This window comes from Colobus angolensis, unplaced genomic scaffold (assembly GCF_000951035.1).
Source record: "Colobus angolensis palliatus isolate OR3802 unplaced genomic scaffold, Cang.pa_1.0 Scaffold16, whole genome shotgun sequence".
Taxonomy (NCBI): domain Eukaryota; kingdom Metazoa; phylum Chordata; class Mammalia; order Primates; family Cercopithecidae; genus Colobus; species Colobus angolensis.
In genome coordinates, this window is record NW_012114710.1 from 6,072,903 (window position 1) to 6,093,430 (window position 20,528).

Here is a 20,528-nt window from a genome sequence, read left to right on the forward strand (position 1 = left end):
CTACCGTGACCCTGCCGTGATGGGCGGGGCGGCAGGGAAGGAACCAGACGGCGAGCGGAGAAGCGGAGTTTGCAGCCTCGGAATTGACTAGAACGCTAGAGCCCCGTCTGCCATAAAGCTAAGCGCTAGGCTCTTGGCCCTGACGTGAGGCGCGCAGAGATGACGTAAGGGGAATAGTTTTCATCGTCTGTTTTATTCCGTGCTTCAGAGGACCTTCTTTAATCTTTGATTTTGGTCCCTGCTTCTAAGAAAAGCAACTGAAAAGGTAAGAAAGAAAAATAAAGCGTTTTAATAAAGTTGTCGATAATTATCAATGGGAATTTTTGGGCTGTTTGGGGCTGTGTGGAATTAAATTATGTTTATTGTTTCCAAGGTCGTAATACTGCCCCTCAGAAGAAAGGAACAGCGCTAAGTAATCGAGAAAATGCCTCCTCTTGGAAGGGACATAGAGATGGAAACAGAAGATATAAGAAAGATTGAGAATCTTATAATACAGGAGCTTAAAAACCTGTGCGCGATAATAAAGAGGGTAATGTCAGAGCGGTTGGAAAATACCAGGAAGTTGAGAGAGTTAACAGAAGGGCGCACGCTGGATTGGCCACGAAATCGAATTACTGAAGTAAGTGCAAAACGACAAATTGTCACAGAATACAGAGAAAAGGGGAAAAGAAATTCAGAGGAGAAAAAGAGATCTAGAGGGCCGGTCCAGGAGATACAGTATATGCATAATAGGAATACCTGAAACTGAGGACAGAGCAAGTAGAACTGAAGCAATAATTAAGGATCTAATGGAAGAAAATTTTCCAGAATTCAAGAACGAACTAGATCTACAAATGGAAAAGGCTCACAGGGTACCTTTAAAATTTAATGAAAAGGAAGAAACACCTAGACATATCCTGGTGACGTTTTTGAATTTCAAGACAAAACATTTTGCATCCACAGAGAGAAAGCAGGTTACATACAAAGGGACAAAAGTCAGACTAACCTCAGATTTTTCTCCTGCAATTCTAAAAGCCAGAAGACAGTGGAACAATATCTACAGAGTTTTAAGGGAAAATAATTTTGAGCCAAGAATTATATACCCTGCCAAGTTATCATTTCTTTACAAAGGAAACTAGAAGACATTCTTAGATATACAGGGGTTAGGAAAGTATATCAATCAAGAGCCTTCCCTGAAAATTTTGCTGAATGATTTACAGTAGCTAACAGAACCTGAATTAAAATGAAAGAATAGGGAGGCAATTGTATGAAAGAATTAATGGTATGCATTAGAACTAGTTAAGAAGCATAGAGTTTAAATTGTTATGTATAGGACATTAAAACTAAATACAAAAATTGAAACGTAAGCTAGGTCTAAAATTTCAGTTTACATTTAAACTGGAAGGGCATGCCACATGTTCAATATATTGGACAAATAGTGTTTTGTTTTTAGCATGTAGTATTGTAGATACAAATATGCATGTTCTTAAGCTAAACCTAAGTAAAAGGGCTTTGTCACTGTAGATTGGACAAATAACAGCATTCTGAATGTCAAATCTGACAAAATTGGAAAACAGTACAGTTTTATTTCAGTTATTTTTAAGTATAGCAGGAAAAAAATAGCAAGTTTGTCCATAATGTTACTACTAATATTGTAAAGAAACTTCCAAATCACTGGTTTGGGAGGGGGTGGATACATCCTCATTTTCTGTACGTGTTGCATGGGGTAAAACAGCAGTTACTGCCTCATATAGTTTATCTAAGTAAATTTGACATGGAAATAAGTGTTAACTACAAAAATAGAATATATACGTTCCAATGTTTGGTTTGGAAAAGAAGTGGTTAAAAAAAAACAGCAAAAGAAAAATAGCAAAAAGACATTAAAATTAACAAAAAGTAGATTGATAGTACAGATGACGTATAAACTGGTTAAATAGCCCTATTACAATTGAAATTGGGTCAAAAATCAATCTGTAACCTGAGATACATTTGTATAAAACAAAGGATCAAAGAGTTTAAAGATAATGAAAACTATAAATCATAGAAATAGCAACATTTTTATTAAACAGAATCTAAACATAACAAGACATTTTATGTAAAATATACAATATAGGATGTAACATTTAACAAACTATATGGTAAATAATATGACAATATATAAAATATATGTTCTGTATCTTCATTTGGCTGATAGTTTTACTTATGTACATTTACATACATCTATTTTAAAACGTACATTTAAATTAGTGCATTTTATGTATTTAAAATTTGTTGAGTAATCCTTCTGTATGTATTATTAAAGAGAATATAGCAAAAAATATGTTGGACTATGACTTCAACATTTATGATTTCTTTTTTTAGAGACAAGAGCGTCTTGCTTGGTAGCCTAGGCTGGAATGCAGTGGCAACATCATAGCTCACTGCAGCCTCCAACTCCTAGGCTCAAGTAATTCTCCTGCCTCGACCTCCCAAAGCACTGAGACTACAAATGTGAGCCACCAGCCCAGCACAGTTACAGCCTTTGATAAACCAAGTAAATGGAAAGTTAAGAGAGAAAAGGTAGTTAAATGTATGTGTAATATATATATTACTTTTCTACCTTATTTTTACATTCTCTTCAAATTATCCTGAAGCACTTCTAAATGATTTTATACTCGGATATAGAGAAAACATTACTATATTTCTAGAAAGCACTCATGACCACATTACCAAAAAAAAACAAAAAACAAAAAAAACCCTAGAAAATAATAATTTTCAACCCTGAAAAATCACATACTTGGAATTTTGTTAATGTTCTTAAATAACCTTTGGGTCAAAGAGGAAATTATAACAAATACAGATGATTTAGGAATACAACAATGAAGGTAATTATACTTTACATGCTATGGGATGGATGTAGAAAAGGCAGGAAACAGGAATTAAAACACTAAGTGAAAAATGGAATATGCATATGGGAAGGACTCAGGAACTAAAGTTTTCCAATTTTGCTACCTTTCAAATGAGGAAGTAGTCTGCCTTCATAGTGGATTTATCCCCAATATATTATGAGGCCACCGTTAACTACTTATTTCTCCCAACTGAGCTTTAATGTAACGTAAGGTATTCTAAGCATCTGACAACAACTGATTCTCAAGGAAAGGAAATCCCAAGTCTCCTTTTATCTTTCCCCTCCCTGCACTGTTTTCCCCTTCACAGACCTCCATATAACAATATTTTGATGTACAAAAATTTTATTGAAAAGTATAGCCTTCAGAAAAACAGCATCAGCATTACCTGGAAACTTGTTAGAAATGCAGTATCTCAGGTCAATAGCAGCATAGTATTAGATTACAAAATCTTACACATCTACAAGACTTCTCAGCACAGTGCGTTATACATTGTGAACGCTCAATGAATGCCATCAAGAATATGTGTAGAAAAAAATACTTGGATGTTGCCAAAACATCAATAGTATTTATATCTGTGTGGCAGCTTTTTGGATAGTTATTTACTTCTTTATGTTTTTTTAACATTATATTAAAAGAAAAAACTATTTTACTTTTATACATTAAACATTTCCTCAGAAATTTTGAAAAGTATATAGATGATGATAAATGTTACCTGTTGTGTTAGTACATTCTCACGCTGCTATAAAGAAATACCCAAGACTGGGTAATTTATAAGGAAAAGAGGTTTAATTGACACAGGTCTGCATGGCTGGTAAGGCCTCAGGAAACTTAACAATTATGGCAGAAGGAGAAATAAACATATCCTTCACAAGGTGACAGGAGAGAGAGTGCAAAGCAAAGAGGGGAAAAGCCCCTTATAAAACCATCAGATCTCATGAGAACTCACTCACTATCATGAGAACAGCATGGGGGAACTACCCCCATGGTCTAATCACCTACCACAAAGTTCTTCCCCCAACATGTGGGGATTACAATTTGAATTACAATTAGGATGAGATTTGGGTGGGGACAAAGAGCCAGATCATTTCACCTATGATCCCACCATGTAGAGAGACTCTGAAAACAGTGTATTTCCTGGTCAATTAAATTACTATTCAAATTTAGATAATATATATAAATTCTGCTGCATTCACTTGCAATTATAAGACATTTCTCCAAGTCAGTTATTTTTCAAAAACATTTTTAACTGCTGCATATTTTCCCATCACACAAAATAGCTGTCACTTTTTAGCCCTTGCTTAACTTCTCAGCAATATGTGACACTATTACTGCAATATTTGCATGGTTGAGTCTCCCTTCTGTCCACACTTCTACAAAAACCCAATGTGCTCTTCCCACCCAGCTGTCTTAGCTTCCTGTTTAACCTGCTTGATTTCTCTCCATAGCAGTCAACACCATCTGAGATGGCCTTGTTAAATTGGGTGTTGCCTGTCTCCTCCCTTGGCTTCTATGATACACCCTCTTCCTTTTTATCTCCTTGGTTCTGGACGCTCCTTATTGACTCTTCTATCTCTTTCGAAATTTGCTGAGTCCCCTAGGGCTCTGGCCCAGGCTCATTTTCACTCTACGTACTTTCTGCCAACTTCATCCCGTGTCTTCTAATTACCACATCTATGTGCCAACTGGACCTTTCTCTCAAGTTCTAGGGTGTATTAAGATTCTCCAGATAAATAGAACTAAAAGAATATAAATACATACATAAGAGGTGATTTGTTATGGGAATTGGCTCACACAATTAAGTTGGTTCTCTGGGTTTTTGGTTTGTTTAGTCTTGTTCTTTTAAAATAAAATTTATGTGTTTCCAGGATTATTTTTGAAATCTTGGTACATGGCATCAGTCTACTCCCCAGACAGCCCTGTGTATTCTGGATTCATCTCTGATCCCATTTACTCTTGAGTCCTAGAGCTTTAGCCATACTTTTTGTGTGTGTGTTTACAAAAATCAGATTTCCTCCTGTCACCAAAGTTTTTCACTAGGTGCTTCCTTGATTTGGGAGAAACAGTTCTGAAATTTTGTAAAACTGACTTTTTGTTATTAAGATCAAAATTTATGTTTCACTTCATCAGAGATGCCTCACCTAACAACAACGTACATAATGGTATCCCCCACATTCATATCACCTATTGCAAGGAACTGTCAATCACTTTGCCTGCTCTATCACTATCACGGTCCTTATTACTGTCTGACAGAATCTCCTTTTGGCTTTCTAAAAACAGTTTTACTGAGATATAATTAACATGTAATAAACTACAACCAATCAGCCAGTAAGTGGCATTACTGTCCTTTACCTTTCTCATGTTGGAAACCTTGACGTAATTCTTGACTGCTTTTTTTTCCCTTACCCTTTAATATCAACAAATAATTAAGTCTTAGTTTCTAAATATGTTCCCAAATCAATCCACTTACCTTTAGTTCCACTAGCACCACTCTAAGTCCAAGCCTGAATCGTTTCTCACCTGTATTATGGAAACATGCTTCTCTCCAGTTTATTCTTTATAACACAATAAGAACTTTATAAAATTCAAGTCAACTTAGGAGTTTCATCTTAAGTAGGTTCTCAATAAAATGTGTACTTCTTAATATGCTTCTCAAGACCCATTCCAGTCTCATCGCACACCACACTTGATTTAGTCTATTTCAGCTTTTCTGGACTTCAGTGCCTTGAACTTCTATACTTTGTTTTCCCCAAGGAATGAGGTGTTTTTGGAAATAGGGCTTTCTCATCACTGGAAATATTTATCCACCATAATTCCTTGACCACCCTGTCTATAATTATTCACAATTCTTAAGCATTCATTCTCTATTGGAAGCACCCTATTTATTCCCCCCTTTAATACTTTTACTTGCCTTCTATCTGTTTCATGAACCTGAATGTAATGAAACATAGAATAACTAGATCTGTCTCATTTGCCTTTGGGTCCTCATTACTTAGTATTGTGCTTAGCCCATAGAAGCCATTTAATAAACATTTTAATCAAGCATGAATGAGATGACTACTTAGTGATAATAAAGGCAGATAAAAGAACACTTAAAGTCACTTTTAGCCTTAAAATTATACAATTATGGGCCGGGCGCGGTGGCTCACGCCTGTAATCCCAGAACTTTGGGAAGCCGAGGCGGGCAGATCACGAGGTCAGGAGATCAAGACCATCCTGGCGAACACAGTGAAACATCGTCTCTACTAAAAATACAAAAAAATTAGCCAGGCGTGGTGGTGGGCGCCTGTAGTCCCAGCTGCTCAGGAGGCTGAGGCAGGAGAATGGCATGAACCCGGGAGGCGGAGGTTGCAGTGAGCCAAGATTGCACCACTGCACTCCAGCCTGGGCGACAGAGCGAGACTCTGTCTCAAAAAAAAAAAAAAAAAAATTATACAATTATGGAAGTATTGTCCTATAATTTATCCTGAATATTTTTCAACTGTAACATGAAACCAGCCGATGGTAATTAGAAGACAAATCTTGTCTTTGTGATGATGTTTTACCCAATGGCAACCTCTGCACTAATTGGATATCAGTAAATGAAAGAAACTATTTTATAGAACTTTCTCTTTTGGCCTTTCAATTTTCTAGCCTGTCTCTTAATTTATATTGTATTACACTTTCTTCAAATATTGTCAGTTGCAATATTTTAAAATCTCTGTTTTGTTTTATATTTTCCCATTTCCAAATTCTTTTTGCTAAGTTATTTTTCTTCTTCTTTCATGATATATTTTCTTTTACTTTTCTCTAAAAACTTACGTGGCGTCAGGAAAGAATCCTACGTGTGAAACTTAATGGCAAATTGGTACTCAGCATCCACTGCAACTTCACAGAGTTGAAAGACGTTTCAAAGACTGGAAAGATAAATAATATATTTTTCATATTCTCTTTTCTGTTATCTCAGGGCCACTACTGATTAGGACATTTATGGAGAACATGGGTGGCACTGAAGCAGCATTCTAGTTTCCAGTGCCATCGACCTCATAAGTATCTACCTAGTCTCTGACCAAAGCTACCACAATGTGTTCTTGAGGTCAACATGTTTTGTGGAAGTGTCTGTATTTGCCCCTTTATGTCAATTACCTATTATAAACCGAGAGAAATGGGAAAATTAAAAACCTGTTTTGAATTATTTTTAATTCAGAACTGTTTTTTCAAGTGAAATCTTATGCAGAAGTCTGGTATATGAAACAGATAAAAATGAACCAGTGAGATTGAAGGGAGTGAGTAGCATGGAATCCTGGCCACTCTTCGGAGAATTTGAGGCAACTTTGTAGAGCCCTTAGTTCAGTTTGTATGTTACTGGGTAATTTAAAGCAGAAATTTTAATCTGATTGCACTTAAGAATCATCTGAAGAGTTTGTATTGGTTAGTCTTATTTCTAATACTGATGTCCTGGTCTTTCTCCCCTCAAAAAAAATCTGCTGCTGGGACCAAGCACATAGATGCTTTTTAAAAAACTCTCTAAAATGACTCTAATATGTAGCCAGGATTGGAAATAACTATCCTACACAGCATTTTTCCTGATTCTGAGCGCTCAGCTTTTCATTGATTTTCCTTAGGGCAAGTCCTTCATCTTATTCTGGGTCCTTGCGTTTTCTTTCTGAACCTACAATTTCTCTGTAGGTCCCATGGTTTTCAAAATTTCTCATTTTCCATTTTCTGTCCTTTTATATTACCTACTTGAAAACCATGGTCATCTTTCAAAACAAAACACTGCCTGTTTCTTAGGTCTTTATTGTGGGATTTTTATTCCTCAATACAAATTTACATAAAATAATAACAATTAAAAGATGGGCCTTGGTGTCAGAATTATTTTATATCTCTTTTTCTTGTTAACTCTGCAGCTTACCAGCTCTGGATAAGTTAAAAGACAGCTATACTCTTACTACATAGAATCACATTATAAGGAATTGGTGGGGTGATCCTTATAAAGTGTTTGCATGATACCTAGCATAGAGAAAGTGCTTGAAGTTGTTAACTGTTATGGTTACAAAATATGTAAATAATTTTTATTTTTCAATTTTCTCTCTTCATATACACTAAATTGTTCTAATTCTTGAACCACAGTAACGACGTGGGAATGACTTATGCATTCAGTGGGTCCACTCAACTAATATTAAGTACCTGTTATGGTCTATGAAAGGAACTGGCAAGACAGTCGTTATTCCCCTTAAATATTCCCAGGTGTTAGTGATCAAAGTTTCTCTCTGCTGAAAATGAAAAGTACTGCATAGGATGGAGAAAACAGTCATCTTGAGGGCTAAATCTGGTTTAACATCTTATTTGTTGACCTCTTACTACAGTGTTGCCACATATGCTTTGCTGGTTTTTAGTTTAGCCCCCAAACATTTTAAAAATTAGATCATTTCATGTTAAAAGAAATCTAGACTTCTAGCTCTCTTGAAAACGTGAACTCTGACAAACACTGAAATTATAGAGTAGCAGGGGTATGTGCCCTTTATTTGGTGCATGTTTTCTGCAGGTTCCCAAGTTCTGCTGTTCTCTGTTGTCACCTTGTCACTGAGGCCAAATGTCAGTTGCTGCTTACATGCATTTGCACAGTTGTTATTTTTTTACAGTGAAATTACAGGTAAACTGTTTTGACATCCATATTTCTACCAAAGGTAAGAAAACACAAGCCAAAAAGACACAGATTTCAAGAAAAAGAGGAGAAAGTATAATTCTTTATGGAAGTGAAGAATACTCTTTGTATCTAAGTATGCCAAAATAGTGTGTATAAAAAAATACAACTTAAGATGCCATTATGAAAAAACTCCAAGTCAGTGTTTACTAACATCTTTTCAGTTTTAGGAATGAGGCAGGTTTGTTTTGCATCTCATTGGATCTCCTGTGCTACGTATTTCTTGAAATACCGTAAGTACTAATATACACTTGCAATAGATAAACAGGAGTATTACAAATACAAGAGAGAGCAGGAACTATTTTAATTTAAGAGTTATCAAATATGCACGCTAGGTGTAATAAATAATTGTTTTCCTTCTTCTACAATATTTACTTAATCTGGAGGCAGAAATACATGTTGCTTCTCTTTCTGCTTCTCCATCAAAATCCAAACCAAGTAATCAGGATCTTTGAGAGTCACAGTAAGAATTACAGCCTCATGTTTGGATTTTTTAAATTTAAATTTTAAATTACTCCTTTCCACTGATATTTATTAAGGAACTGCTATGCTCCAGGTACTGTGATAAACACTGGGCAAATGCTAGAGAGCTAAAAAGACGTTCCTCTTATAAAGACATTGTAGCAAACAAATAAATGTATTAGTCCATATGTAAGTAAACAAAAAAGTAGACAAGCACAAATTATGTTAAGTACTATGTAGGAAACTAATAGAGTATTGTAACAGAATAATAAAGTGTATGGGATGGGGGTAGGAATCTGTTAAGGAATGATCTACCTGAGAAGGTAACATGTAGGCAGAGATCCGAATGAATCGTGAGGTGTCAACCTTTCAGAGTAAGTGGAGTAGGCACTTCCAAGAGAAAAGCATAGTCCTGGCTATTTGCCTATCAATGTCATGTTGAACAAGGGTTAGCAATCTCCTACCTGTACCACAGATGCTGTGGGCCACCTCCATGCTACCTTTGCCACCAAGAGATTCAATGTGATACATGATTTGAAGGTTTCTCATCCTGATACCCTGTGGAAAATAAAATCAGTGACAAATAAAAGCAGATCATTAACTCAGGTGGAGTCTGCTAAAGATGATACTTGCTTGTCAGTACATGAGTATCCACCCTAGTAAAAAAACTTCAGAAGAGGTGGGATTTATCTTCAGTGTTCTCTCACTTCCCCTTCCAAGTTCATCTCCTGCCTTCTGATGCTCTTTCCTACAAGTTGCAGGCAAATAAAGCATGTATTTTACTCTCTTTTTATCAAGAGTTGCTTCTTGTCCTTATATGAAGTAGATTCTAGACCTCACAATTGTATATGCCTATCCTTCTACTCCAACTCCTCAAAAAAAAAAGAGGAAGAATGAAAGAATGAACAAGAGAAAAAAAGGAAGAGAGGGAGAGGAAAGGAGGGAAGGATGGTCCTGAAGATCTCAGTTCAGTGCAGAAAAAAGTCACTTATTAAACTTCTTCAAGCAGAATGAATTACCGTAGCTAATAATGTACCTTAAGCTTTTCTAGAATCTTTGTATTTAAAAAATTGATGATTACTGAATGTATTTTAATCTTGTAAAATTTTAGGAATTTAAATGAATTTCACAAAGGGTAAGAAAAATTATATATTATATTTATAAATTTGTCATTATGATTCTCCTATTGTGGAAAAAAATTAAAATCTTGGGACCCCAATTCACTATGCCAAAAGGAAAAAAGTAAGCTGAACACTGAGTCATGCAAGGAACTGCTTGCTTTTGTTCCTAAGCTAATAGCTACAGACAAAAGGTCAGATATCTCCATAGGTAGGTACTCTGTGTTCACCTTATGTTAAGTGCCAATTTATTGCACGTGAGAGGAATACCTGATTGACTATTCCCCAACCTGCTCCTTTTCTCTTGCAACATGTGGAGTCAGTAATTTGACCATATACTCTCTCTTTCCCCTCCAGACTGCTCTCCCCCTTTAAATACTGAAGCCCTCAAAATCATCTTTCTTAAAAGATACGAACCATAGATTGTTCCTGTGGATTTGTGTTTCTTTCTTCCGGGCACATCCTTAAGCTTGACAAAATAAAATTCTAAGTTGATTGAGTCCTGTCTCGGATGCTTTTTGGTTTATGCTATCAAGGTTTGGAAGGCTAAAGACATGTCATAAAGGTACTTTATTTCCTTCTAGCATTTTGATTATACTGAAATCAGGTAATTAGTGGTGCCTGTTTTGAGTAACATGGTGAGTAGAATTGAGAATGGAAAGCACTGGGAAAGGAAAAACAAAAACGCATCAAAGACTTCCACCTTTACTTCCTTCATTTTTTTAAAGAAAAATTTATTTTCTAAGCACAAACTACGAATTAAAATATTTGATTTACTTTTCCAGCAAAAGTTATAAATTATCAAATGGAAAATAGTGAAAAGATTATGTCATTTTTAACAGTGTTAAAGTTTTAGTTATACTCATTTGACTGGTTAGTACTGCTCTTATTTACTTACTCTACAGACAGTTATACTCTTTTATTCTTGTATAGAAGTTGCTTTAATTTTTTAGTATTTAAGTTATCCTTAAAATACAACATGAAGCTATTTTACCATATATAATGTACTTAAATATTTATTCTTAAAATAACATTATTTTTAAATAAAAGATGTATTTGAATTTAAGAATTCCTTTCTCTAACTCCAGTCCTCAAATGTGACCACTGTTAATAACTCCACTTAATATAAATAATATAATAGAAACAGCAGCGGTGTGATCCTTAAAGTTGTATTAGTTTCCTTGGCCTGCAGTAAGAAAGTATCAAAATCTGGGTGGCTTAAAACAATAGAAAGGTATTATTTCATAATTCTGAAGGCTAGAGTTTGAAGTTAAAATGTCAAAGCCATGCTTCCTCTGAACACATCAGTTCTCTCAGATTTATTATTTCCTTTCCTTTGCTAACTTTAGGTTTTATTTGCTCTTTTATTTCTAGTTTTTTAAAGTGGAAGCTGAGGCTGTTGACTTAAAACATTTCTTCTTTCTAATACAGACAGTTTCATGGGATAATTTTTTCTTTGAGGATTGCTTTAGAGCATTCCACAAATTTTGATATGTTGTGTTTTCTTTTTTCCCCCCAATTCAAAGTACTAATTTCTCTTTTGATTTCTTCATTGATGCATGAGTCATTTAGCATGTGCCATTTTTAGAAAACTTTATAGTTTGATTTATTTTAGGCTCACTTAGAAGTTGCCAAAAAAAAAGTCCAGAGTTCCTTTATACTCTTCAACCAGTTATGCTGCCAAAAAAAAAAAAAAACAAAATTATGTCATTTGCAACAACACGGATGCAGCTGAAGGCCATTATCCTGAGTGAATTAATATGGAAACAAAATTAAATACCTATGTTCTCACTTACAAATGTGAGCTAAACAATGGTTATGCTTGGACATAAAGATGTAAACAGTTGACCCTGGGGACTCCAAAAAGAGGTGAAGAAGTGGGCGAGGGTTAAGAAACTGTCTGTTGAGTACTATGTTCACTATTTGAGTGATGGGTTCACTAGAAACCCAAACCTCAGCATTACACAATATACCCGTCTAACAATCCTGCACATGTACACCCTGAATTGAAAATTAGAACACACGCGTGCACGCAGAGGAAATTGCCCCTGATGCAATACTATTAGCCATAGACTGTTTGGATTTCACCAGTTTTACAAGCATTCTTTTTGTGTGTTCTATAAAATTTTACTACATGTATAGATTTGTGTAACCACCCCAAAATCAGGGCACAAAAATGTTCCATCACCTTAAAGAAACTCCCTTGTACTGCCTCTTTATGGTCAGACCCTCATCAGAGCTCCAACTTCTTCCAACCTTCTTATGATCCTTAAACATACTTCCTCAGCTATGCAGTTGTTCTGGCCCTTTTAAATATTCCTTTATAGTTTGAATATTTCATTAGGAGAGTCTTAGCTAGTACACTGTTTTATTATGTTAATTTTTGTGTAGTTTTTGCTTTGTGGATAATGAAAGGGATTTTTTTCTATCTTGTTACTGCTGATTCACACAAAATTACTGGTCTTTCTAGCTCCTTTTTTTCTTTCTTTTTGGTTGCTGTGTCTTCAACTCTTGTTACTTTCTTTCTCAGTCTTATCTCCTTGTCAGAGGAAAAAAATGTATTTTTCCTTTACTCATGATGAATAGTTTTCTGACTTCTGTTTCCCCACCTTCTAATATCAGTGCCTAGAAAGTATACGGCAGCCTGTTTCAGGGGTTGGTTAGCACTGTCCAAATGGTCAGGAAAAACTGTAGTGTGTTCCAGATGAAATCCGTACCCAAGGGCACCTAATCTAGCTGTGGAGGTACAGTGGCAAGGTTATCAGCCCACCATTAGTGGGCTGACAAAAGTGATTTCCCAAACATCAATTTCTGACAGAAATTCTATATTCCTGAAAAATCTTTAAACGATAGTTTTGCCTAGAAAAACTGCATCAGAAAATTTACAATTATTTGATCAAAGACTGTAACAAAGGAAAATGTGAAACATTACTATCAAAAGGTTATTGTAAGGCAGCAGTAACTAAAATTTTTGTGTTTACTCTTGACAACTATTATAGGAGTGCATGAAATTATTAGAACAGTGGCTATTTTCAATTTTAAAACCAAAAGTAAAATTCTTTATTATTTAAAAATAGAGATTATAATGCAGGCTACCAAAATACAACATACATATAATTAACCCTAGGGAGGAAAAAAATATTGATTGTATTATATCTACACCAATTTAATTATGAGTTTTTTTTTAAGTTGTGTCTTCAGTGAAGACAAGAATCTCATTATGTTAATGGCTCATATGAAGAGATTGGAATACATGATTCAAATAATAGGTAAAAACCTTCAGGAGAATAGAACAAAGAGATGGAAGGCAGCTAAGATAAATGACCAGCTGCAAACAGCCTTGGTGGAAGGGTAAGGAGGAAGAAGAATAGTATAGAGTTGAGGAAATGATAAAAGTGAACAGCCGAATTTTCAGATTCAAGAGCAGAGCATCCTAATAGAATTGAACAAGATATATTTTTGCACACTCTTGACTAAAAATAATTAAAGGATTATCATAGCTACCACCATCTGTGTGTGGCTTCATACTTCTCAACATAAGCAATCTCTATATGAGAGGCAGATATGTTTTAAAAGAAAGGATTTGGGACCAGATGTTTTGGGTTGGGTTTCCAATTTCAGTACTTAAGCCTAGTAACATAATGAGTGTTTCACTGTCTATCTCAGTAAAATGTATATACTAGTAGTGTCTGTTTCAAGGATTGCTTTGAAGATAAATTGGGATGATTCACAAAATGTAGTAAGCCCTCATTAAAATGTGTTAGCTAGTGTTATTATCAAAGATAACCCAATTTATTGTCAGAAACTTTTTCACTTGAGATATAAATAAAGTATGACAATCCTTGGCTTCCCCAGTTGGCTCAGCGTTGCATCTCTACCATTTTTGACCAGGGCAAACCTGTAAACCTGTGTAAAAAATAAGACAAAATAGATTTTAAAAACAAAACAAAACAAAACAAAAAACGTATCCACCAGGGCCATGGTCAGGATATCATCTGGCCTCTGCTGAGGAATTCTGAGCTTATCAACCTGTGTCCTCCAAGCCACAGCTTTCCCCCATATTTTCCCAGTCTACATGTGCCTAGGCGTCTGCCACACCCACTCCCAGCTCTGATTTCTGCTGCTAACTCTTGTGCTCTTCCTTGAATTTAAACCTACTTTACTAATACCCAATAACCTGTGGAGCCCACGCTAACTCTTTCTCCACAGGTTAGACCTGGGCCTCTAATTATTGGCTTCTAATTCTTCATCAGCTGGTTTTTGCTCTTCTGATTTGAATTTCAGCTATTCCTAGATAACCTTGCCACTGTACCTCCACAGCTAGATTAGGTGCCCTTGGGTACGGATTTGATCTGGAACACACTACAGTTTTTCCTGACCATTTGGAGAGTGCTAACCAACCCCTGTAACGGCCTGCCCTATACTTAAATAAATTCTACGTATTCTGGCCGGGCGCGGTGGCTCAAGCCTGTAATCCCAGCACTTTGGGAGGCCGAGACGGGCGGATCACGAGGTCAGGAGATCGAGACCATCCTGGCCAACACGGTGAAACCCCGTCTCTACTAAAAAATACAAAAAAAAGAAAACTAGCCGGGCGAGGTGGCGGGCGCCTGTAATCCAAGCCACTTGGGAGGCTGAGGCAGGAGAATGGCGTGAACCCGGGAGGCGGAGCTTGCAGTGAGCTGAGATCCGGCCACTGCACTCCAGCCCGGACGACAGAGCAAGACTCCGTCTCAAAAAAAAAAAATTCTACGTATTCTGCCTTGTTTTGATACCCCACCTTTCCCTTTCAAACCAATTATTATTTCCTAGGATACCTTTAGCAAAACCAGTCTCAATTGTGGTATAATTGGGTGTAAACCTGTGGAGATGTTTCATGAGATAAGAAATTGAGGGTTGGATATCATATGGCTCAACAGTATTATCTGTTCCACTTATTTATTACGCAGGTTTACTCTGAAGTTAGAATCTATATACAGAGCATATTTTGCATTATAAATTGTTTGCACATACATATGACATTTCATTTCTGGCTCTCCCTTCCTCTGCCTTTCTAGTCATGCCTTTGTTTCCCTGATATGACTATCTAATTATATTCTTCTCCCTCACTTTCTTATTAATTTATCTTGTTTCTTATCTTCTACCCCCCATCCCCTATGTCCCTCACATTTTACTTTTATCATCTAATAGCTCCCGGTTTCTCTATGGAAGGTCAGCTCTTCTCTGAGTCCAGCTTTTACACTAGCTCTCATCCTCTCCCTAGGGCACATGATAGGACTGAACAATCAAGGCTTAAGACATAGTAAGTGTGTTTGTATAATGCAATAAGTACAAAATATAAAAAGAATGTAGTTAATATTTACATGTAGATATGGAAAGATCTCCAAAATATGTTATTAGGTAAAAACAAGATACGGAAAAATGTATGCAGAATCATTCAATCTATGTAAATTAAAAGAATACACAAGGAACATGTATTACATTTGTTTTGAAAAAGGCAACAGTAAGCTAATTGACATCTTTTTAGAGCTTTTTAAAAGACTCCAGGTTTTTTGACCCAGCAATTTCACTTCTATGAATAGAAATTTTATACTGAAGAAATAAATGCTGTATAATTACTACAACCATATTTACTGCAACATTTTTAATAGCAAAAAAAAAAATCCTAGTGTTCAACAATAAGAAACTAGGCAAATAAATCATGGAATATTTATTAAAAGATATAAAATGCAGTTATTAAACTTACATTTTCAAAATCTATTCAGTGGCATGGGAAATATAATAACATATTTTTAAATATAAAAGCAAGTTATGCCAGAAGTGGTGGCTCATGCCTGTATTCCCACTACTTTGGGAGGCTCAGCCAGAAGGATCACTTGAGGCTAGGTGCTGCCGACCAGCTTGGGCAACATAGTGAGACCCTACCTCTAAAAACAAATTTTAAAATAACCCAGGTGTGGTGGCACACACTGGTAGTCCCAGCTACTTGGGAGGCTTAGGTAGTAGAATTGCTCAAGCCCAGGAAGGCTGCAGCAAGCTATGATCACGTCACTGAACTTTTGCAGCCTAGGCAACAGAGCGAGACTATCTTAAAAAAGAGAGAGAGAAACAAACAAAAACAGGTTATAAAACAAATTTTACAGAAAGTTATTAATTTTGCTTATGTGCAATATATACCCACATTACAAATGAAGCAAATATATGAAGTGTTTAAAGTAGATATCACTACCTAATGAGACTAATGTGGTTTCTATTTTTTTTGGTCCTTTCCCCACTTTCCAAGTGTTAAAATATGCAGGACATTCTTCTGTAATAATAGAGAAAATTTAAAATGTTGTGAAAATAACAAAAACATTTCTTCAAGAATTTGTGGATTCAGTTGAGGTCAGCTTTTTAAAACAGGAGGTTTTACCATTTCTGTGTTTACTTTGTTACTGGTTTTTGTATAAACCAGTAACAATGAACCAGCTGAAATAAATATGAAATTTTCTTAAATTAACACCATCCGTCTGTCTCCCTATCATCTATTTTTGCCCTCCTCAGTTGAGTTTTATAAGCAAGTTTGTTCTGTGTTTTCTCATTTAGTTAATAGCTCTTCTGGTTAAAAAAAATGACCGCTGACAGGCTTGTTCAGTAGACTTGACATGTTTTCCATAGAGAGGACAGATAATACCTTTTCAATACTATGATTCCTTACCTCTGCACAAGTAAACTTTTTCGTACTAGATTTGCTTCAATATAGGATGACTTCTAACTGCTTTTGGGTAAAAGATGCCTTACATGTACATTTAATCTAGAAATTCCATGGTAAATTTGCAAAAGGAAAGCATTTAACTACCTACACTAAGAGATTTCTTTTTGGATAGGTAGTTCATATTTGTTCAAATTAACATGTAAGTTAAATTCAGCATAATAAATCCTTCTTGTCATCCATATTAGTATTAGTAAAAAACATTTGGAGAACAAGATACCAGTTACTCAAATAAATAATCTCATCTTTATAAAAGGAATAAAATTAGTCTTCAAAATATTGGTATCAATAACAGTAGTTTCAGTAGAATCTGTACTGACAATTCATTTCCCCCAATATTTTTCTTTCAGTTCATTACTTCCCATATAACACATCTAGATGTCACTGTACTCATTGTTCTTTAATCTTGTTAGTCACAGCATTTTTCTTAAGGCGTGATTAGTTAAGAATTAGATGCTCACTTAATTGTATTTCTATGATATTTTCTTCATATATCCATTAGTATAGAAATATTTTAGTTTTCTAAGTATGCATCATGCTGGGCTGTAAACTTCTCAAGATTAGAAGTCATGCTTTATTCATTTTCATATGCCCATACCTAAGGTAGTGCTTTGAGCAATCAATAAGTGATTTTTATGACTGTATAAAAGGGCAGATGACAAGAATAGCTGCTAGAAAAAAACAAACAAGTAGCAGTTGAATTTCAAACTCTCTAATATTATTATAACAAAAGAACTTCCAATATTTTTAAATTTTATATTATTTTTCTGACTTATCCTGCAAAACATTTTTTATTGATTTATGTTTCAGATTCTCTGGTTAATTAGAAATAGGAGAAAACAAAATGGTAGAAATATTTGTTTAGAGCTTATATATTTTATTTCAATCGATGTTTTTAAATGGAAATTTATATTTTTCTCTTTAAGAGATATTTTCAATTACAAGAAACAAAATGTAAGCCACATATAAGTTCAACTTTCTTGTCTGAGCCCAACTAAAAGTTATTGCTCATTTTTACTCTGAGTTGAAGTTATTTCTATTTCAATCTAGGGGTTATTTTTTGTGAAATTTAAGATCTCACTTTTGTTTTATGTATTTTATTTTCATTATTATTATTATTTTGATACAGGATCTTGCTCTGTCACCAGACTGCAGTGGTATCATCATAGCTCAAGATAAACTCAAACTCCTGGGCTCAGGTGATTCTCCTGCCTCAGTCTCCCAAGAGGCTGAGACCACAGGTGTGTGCCACTACACTCAGCAAAATTTTTCTTTTTTTTTTTTTTTGAGACAGAGTCTTGCTCTGTCACCCAGACTGGAGTACTGTGGCACAATCTCGACTCACTGCAACCTCCACCTCCTGGGTTCAAGCAATTCTTCTGCCTCAGCCTCCCAAGTAACTGGGATTATAGGCGCCCACCACCACACCTGGCTAATTTTTGTATTTTTTGGTAGAAACAGGGTTTCACCACGTTTGCCAGGCTGGTCTCAAATTCCTGACCTCAAGTGATCCGCCCACCCTGGCCTTCCACGGTGCTGGTATTACTGTCGTGAGCCATTGTGCTTCACTTAATCTTTAAGTTTTTTGTCTCCTGTGTTGTCTGGGCTGGTCTCAAACCTCTGGCCTCAAGTGGTCCTCCCACCTTGGCCTCCCAAAGTACTGGGATTACAGGCATGAGCCCCCATGCCTGGCCTATATTTTACTTTCTTCTATATTTTTAAAGCTTTATGTTAACCAACTCATATTAATTAAGCAAAAAATTAAGAAGAGTTGAGATTTTTGTCTAAGAAAATGTATGCACTGAATGGTTCATGACTAAATTTAAGAGTCATAGAAAAACCATGGAAGGGGCTTGCCTTTGTGTTATTGTGTGGATAAATCCTTCTGTGGTAAGTAGAATAAAGGTCTACCAAAGATGTCCACATTCTAAACCCCGGAACCTGTGAATATGCTAGCTTACATAGTGTCTTAGTTCATTTGTGCTGCTGTAACAAAATACTTGTGACTGTGTTATTTACAAATGTATTTATCACAGTTTTTGATGCTGTAAAGTCCAAGATCAAGGTGCCAGCCAAATTGGTGACCAGTGAGGGTCATTCTATGCTTGTAAAATGGCGCCCTGTTATAGCATCCTCTGAAGCGAACAGATGCTGTGTCCTCATGTGGCAGATGGAACAGAAGGGCAAACAAGGGATGAACCCCCTCTCTCTAACCCTTTTATAAGGCCCCTACCATTCATGAGGACTCTGCCTCCATGATGGAGTCACCTCTGAAATACCATCACATTGGTGATTAAGTTTTAGCATATGAACTTTGGGGGACATATTCAAATCATAGCATGTGGCAAAAGGGACTTTGCAGATGAGATTAAGTTAAAGATACTGGGATGAAAAGGTTTCCTTGGATTATCCACATAAATAATCACAAGGATCCTTACAAGTGAAATGAGAAAGCAAGAGAGTCAGAGTCAGAGATGTGAAGATGCTTCATTGTTGGCTTTGAAGATGGAAGAGGGAGTCAGTCAACAGGTAAGGAATGCTAGTGGTCTCTTGAAGCCAGAAAAAGTAAAAAAGTGGATTCCACACTACATCTCCCACAAAGGAATGCAGAATTGCTGACTGCTTGATTTTAACCCACTGACCAAAGTTAACCATTTTGTACTTCTGACCTTCAGAATTATAAGACAAATTTGCATTGTTTTGAGCCACTTAGTTTGTGAGTAATTTGTTATGGCAGCAATTGGCAACTACTACATCTTCCTAACGGTGTGTCCAGAATTGGTGGGTTCTTGGTCTCGCTGACTTCAAGAATGAAGCCGTGGACCCTCGCGGTGAGTGTTACAGTTGTTAAAGATGGTGTGTCCGGAGTCTGTTCTTTCAGATGTTCAGATGTGTCCATCTTCTGGTGGGTTCATGGTCTTGCTGACTTCAGGAGTGAAGCTGCAAACCTTCTTGGTGAGTGTTACAGCTCATAAAGGCAGCATGGACCCAAAGACAGAGCAGCAGCAAGATTTATTGTAAAGAGCAAAAGAACAAAGCTTCCACCATGTAGAAGGGAAACAAGTTGTTTGCCTGCTGGGTGTCTCAGGCAGCCTGCTTTTATTCCCTTATCTGACCCCACCCACATCCTGCTGATTGGTCCATCTTACAGAGAGCTGATTGGTCCATTTTGACAGTGAGCTAATTGGTGTGTTTACAACCCCTGAGCTAGACACAGAGCCCTGACTGGTGTATTTATAATCCTCTAGCTAGAGGTAAAAGTTCTCAGAGTCCCCACTAGATTAGCTAGACACAGAATACTGATTGGTGCATTTACAAACATTGAGCTAGACACAGAGTGGCTGATTGGTGCATCCACAATCCTTTAGCTAGACATAAAAGTTCTCCAAGTCCCCACCAGAGTAGCTAGATACAGAGTGCTGATGGGTGCATATACAATCCTCCTGTTAGATATAAAAGTTCTCCAAGTCCCCATCAGACTCAGGAGCCCAGCTGGCTTCACCTAGTGGATCCTGTGCCAGGGCCACTGGTGGAGCTGGCCCCCAGCGGCATGCCTGCACTTCTCAGACCTTGGGTGGTGGATGGGACTGGGCACCTCGGAACAGGGGGCAGCACACATTGGGGAGGCTCAGTCGGGCGGGAGTCCA

The 20,528-nt window shown here is 36.4% G+C and overlaps 1 long non-coding RNA gene across 1 annotated transcript; it reads left to right on the forward strand.

Moving 5' to 3' along the window:
* The first annotated feature begins 5 nt into the window (after nucleotides 1-5).
* On the forward strand, nucleotides 6-2,297 carry LOC105508232. The gene is made up of 2 exons (XR_001001227.1): nucleotides 6-265; nucleotides 374-2,297. It is a non-coding gene; the product is annotated as an uncharacterized LOC105508232 (long non-coding RNA).
* Nucleotides 2,298-20,528: the final 18,231 nt, after the last annotated feature.